The 5,006-nt window shown below is 39.7% G+C and overlaps 1 pseudogene; it reads right to left on the bottom strand.

Moving 5' to 3' along the window:
- Positions 1–703: 703 nt before the first annotated feature.
- On the bottom strand, positions 704–2,031 carry LOC114308586 (putative F-box protein At4g22030 pseudogene; annotated as a pseudogene).
- Between the last annotated feature and the right edge of the window lie 2,975 nt (positions 2,032–5,006).

Raw genomic sequence — 5,006 nt, 5'->3', positions numbered from 1 at the left:
CTTTTTCCATACTAATTATTTATTTATTTATTATTATTGCTAGACTTTCTCGTGCATATATTTCCATTAAAGATTGTGGAGGAGTTTTTCTAATAAAACAGTGCATGGTTGCTGTAATTTAATTTTTCCGAAAAAAAGAAAAGAAAAAAGAAGAAGGTGGCACCCAGTTGTTGAGTTTGAATTTGTTGATCAATGGAGTATTATATTCACTTCTTTTAAATTCCTTTAATATTGATGAACTCTTACAATGACAAAAAAAAGAAATTTTTATTATTAATAGACAGTTGATGTTAGAATAAATACATGACAATTTGCACTTGCAATGAATGACAATTTCAGTTCAAAGAAAAATTGTGACTATGGTCAGCAATGCCACACAATTGCATAATTAACTCAAAACCTTGCTTGTTGCAGGAATCGACCTCCTAATGAAACACGAGTTGATTTTAGAAGAGTTTGCTTGCGTACTCTTCTGAGGCCACTCGATTCGAAGAAGTAAAAGTAGTAGAAAGATTTGCAAGATGTTTGAGCTCTTCTAAACGAGCAAGGATCCTCTAAAGTGATTTTTTCCTAAAGTTTCCTAGAGTGCTACATTGTGTGGTTGAGATTTACTGGCAAGTCACATCAATTTTTCTGATGTGACTTGCCAGTAAATCTCAACCACACAATGTAGCACTTTAGGAAATTTTAGAGAAATTTCACTCTAGAGGATCCTTGGTGCTTCTAAACTCCTTCCAAGCTTAAGAGCCACTTCAGTCTCAAACAACTCCCCATTCTCTCTCTTCCCCACTTCTTTCTCTTCCAAAGTTGATTCTATGCTCTCTTCCATGAGCATAAAGAAGCCAGCAGAGCTTCTATACATCTCAAACACCATCCCAACCTGACCACCATGCTCTATAGTATTAACCACAGTAGCCAAAACCCCAAACACCACCCCCATAACCACAGCCCACGAATTTGTTCCCACAAAGGCTGACCCAATTGATGCTAAACCAGTAAAACAAGGTCCACAAATGGCTAAAACCTTGTTAACCTTCAAAACCAACTTGCTCAGCCTCAAATACTCTTGACTATCTTTCCTCTTCAAAACCCCAACAACCTCTCTCATCTCATCTTCAAGCTTCTCGCTCCACCCATTATCTCTCAGTCTCCGCGGCTCGCCTCCAAAACCATGTTCTTGGATTAGACTTAGCTGCTTTGGCCACCACACCGCGGGCTCCACTTTTTTAGGAAACTTATTGAGCATTGCTCCTAGCAATGGAAGCGGGTAAGCTCTGTCCAAGGCCAAAACCCTTTCCACAGCGTCCTTCACATCATTCAAATTAGCATTTCGAAGCGCTATCTTTGTTTTGATTTGCTCGTGAAGCTGTCTAAACAGTCTCGAAGCGTTTCTTTGTTCTTCTGCGAGCTGAGACGGTTGGATCTTGTTCATCACCATCAAAACCCCAGTGGCAGCGATGTATAGGATCGTAGAAGATAGCCTCAATGCCAAGGAAGCTCCAAAATTAGAGCTTCCACAGATAGCAGCGAGGCCGGCCATGGTGGCTGATATGGCGGTCATGCCATTGACGGAGGTTAAGAGGAGGTGGTTCCAGTTATCTCGCTGGACTCCGATGTTTCGGTGCATTTCTACTCTGTCTGCAACTAGGTCCATTATTGTATAGAGCTCCTCAACCACCGCCACCTCTTTACTAGGTATTCTTCCTTCATTTGTTGTGTTTTTCTTGGTATGAAAGTTCTTTTGTTTGTTCAATTCATCAGTGAATGAGTTGATAGGGTGGTGAGGAATTGAAAGATCAATATTTCTTTGAACTTTTTGGGTACATAGATGAGATTTGATTAATAATTTGTGAGAAGATGGAGAGGGAAAAAGAGGAGTTAGAAGAAATTGAAAACTTGCCATTTTCACTACTATGTTTTATGGGCTAAGAGGAGTGGTAGTGAATTGGTTTGAAGATTATTGTGGGTTTCATTCAGGATTATTATATAGAGGAGGTGTGGGGGGTTTAGTGTAGAGGATACCCGCGGAAAGTGTTTCAACACTTCACCTTTTGTTGGCGTTGTAAATCTTTGAATTCCAAATTTTGAATCTATATCTGTACACACACTTGATTCACGTTTGTTTGCATATAAATTGAGAGGCTTTTGGGGTATCCGAAGGTAACTCGAAACTAGGATCAATAAGATGTGAAAAATAGAGAAGTATAAATGTATAAAAAAATATATATTTAAGAATATAATATTTATATGCTTAATCCCAAACTAATATTATTCCACGATTATTACAATTACAGTATTGTTGGCTACATATTTTGTAAAAGCCAGTTACAGTTCGACACGTGGCAGAGTAAGGGTAATAAAGGAAGGTTATTCAAGTCTTTAATCCTGATCGTACACGTGGCAATAAATATTGGTTCTCACATGATCTGAGTAACACTAGATCAATAACGGGATGCAAGATGACATATCTTCAACGGTTACTCATATTCAAATTCAAGTACAAGAAGGAAGCTCAACTGCCAGTAATGGCGTAATGGAGCTACTTGTAAGGAAGCATGATCAGCGATCATGGAGGAGCAGTTCGACGGTTCGAAGTGCAGTTCGAAGGTCATCACTGACGAGTATAAATAGCAGGGCAGCCCCCAGAAAAAAGGACGGACTCAGATCATACGAATCAGTCATTTACTTCATATATTTTCTTTTCCAGTCTTTTACATTTCCAGTCTTTAAATACCTGTTCTTTAAATACCTGCACTTTAAATACCCACACTGCACTTCGATTCATAGGAGTAGCTTCAAGTAGATTCAAGTAGATTGCTGTTGTAAACCTCTCCGAGGCTGAGTTCGGACCATTGTAAGTGTTCATTTTTATGAAATACTTCAATTGTTCTTCATATTACTGTTATTTCTCTTAATTTCTCCTAAGTCAAGCCACCAGTAAAAGTCCTCTTCATTGAGGCTGGAAAAAACTAAAACACAATCGTCTGATAATTGGTTGGCAATCACAATTTCTATAAGGACTGATTGATCCTTGCTGGCACGCTCACATTTACCAAAATACCCTTCGAAAAGCCAAAAAGCCAACATATATTTTTGGCACGCCCAGTGGGACTTAATTAAAAATGGCTAGAAGAAGACGACAAGGAGAAAATGAATGCTTGGAAGAAGGCGTGGAAGGAGAGGTAGAAATACCAAATCCAGAGGATAATGTGGTAACACATCCTGCGGAAACTCCTATATTGTCAGAACCTATGGTCGAACAGACCAGTACTTCTGGACAAGAACCATATGTTCATATTATTGTACAAAACCAAGGAATTAGACCGTCCACTGTGCCATTTATTCAACCAACAAATCCATGGGATGGTTTAGTAAATGCCATGGGACAACAATTAATGAACACAATGGAAAGGTGGGCAACATCCTTTTTGGATCGAATGAATAACCACCAACCAACAAACACAAGACACACGGAGGAAGTCGTAAATGTCCCTCAACAAAGATTGGCTAGAGAAAAACAGCCTATGCAAGTTAATGGACAGTATAATGGTCAAACTAGTAATCAGAACTATGAAAGACCATCACCTCGGTCTTGGTATGAACCCATTTCAAGGCCTATAGCAGGCCAAAATGCCTCAGTACTTAATAATAAAGCCACACAAGTTGGTGGATCTGGCCAAATACAAGAAACTGGCATAAGAATGGTTACAAATCCCATGTTCGAAGCCATACCTGGCACAAGGGGGTACACTAATCCCTTATTCGAATTTACACCCGGGGGGTTGGAGGGTTTTCCTACAAATGGCAGAGACACAACACCTGTTCCAGCACCTTTTGCAGGTCCTTTCGCAGGTCATGCTCAAAGGGGTTACCCATACCCTCAACAGCAACCTGCACCGCCAGGACAACCAGCCCCAAATTTACCACCTTATGGACCAAGAGGACCACAAGCACAAGTTTGTCCACCAAATCTTGTGTTTGCCCCTCCAGTAGTGGTTCAGCAGGCACAAAATATGGTCCCTAGAGACCAGATTGCTGATATTGTTAGGGAGATATGTGGACCAATGGCTCGGGGGGTCCAGACTCCTATATACAGAAAACCATACCCAGAATGGGTAGATAGGGTACATGAATACCCAAGGGGATTCAGGATACCAGATTTTACCCTTTTTTATGGGACTGGAAATCAATCAACGATAGAACATATTGCTAGGTTTGCTGCTCAATGCGGTGAATTTACTAACCATGACTATATGAAACTGAGATTATTTCCAAATTCCCTAACGGGGGGAGCATTTGTATGGTACATCAACCTTACACCTGGCTCCATTCAAAATTGGCAACAAATGGAAGAGGCATTTCATGCCCAATTCTTCCAATCAGAGCCAGAAGTATCTATGGCAGATTTGGCTAGATTGAGTCAAAGGCCTGAAGAAAAGGCTACTCAGTTTATTGCCAGATTTAAAAGGGCTCGAAATAAATGTAGAGTCATCCTGCCAGAGCCAGAATTCGTCAGATTGGCTCAAAATGGTTTAGAATTCAGGCTTCGAAAGAAGTTTGATTCAACTGAATTCAGAGATTTGGTCGAACTGACCTATAAGGTGTCTCGATATGAAACATTATTAGAAGAGGAACAAGATCGAAATAATGCATCATATAAGACATATTATAGAGATCCTAATTATGAAATAGATGCAGCAGAGATTGTAGGCAAAGAACCCGTAATCTGTGAAGCATTAATTCATAAGGATACAACTATAGACCAGCAGTTTAAAAAGAAAGACTTTCACAGAAAATACTCTTTCGATTTAACAAAAGCAGATGACATCTTTGATTATTTGCTCGCGGCTAATTTCCTTAAGTTACCAAAAGGAGTAAAACTACCATCTCCAGATGAACTGAAAGGAAAAGTATACTGTAAATGGCATAATTCTTGGTCTCACTCGACTAAAAACTGTATTGTTTTTCGAGACAGGATCCAAGAACAGATTCGGAAAGGAAGTTTG

The sequence above is a fragment of the Camellia sinensis genome, chromosome 8 (genome assembly GCF_055761805.1).
Source record: "Camellia sinensis isolate YWXY chromosome 8, ASM5576180v1, whole genome shotgun sequence".
NCBI lineage: Eukaryota > Viridiplantae > Streptophyta > Magnoliopsida > Ericales > Theaceae > Camellia > Camellia sinensis.
The sequence above is the reverse complement of the archived record's forward strand: the minus strand, read 5'-3'. Positions and strand labels throughout refer to the sequence as shown.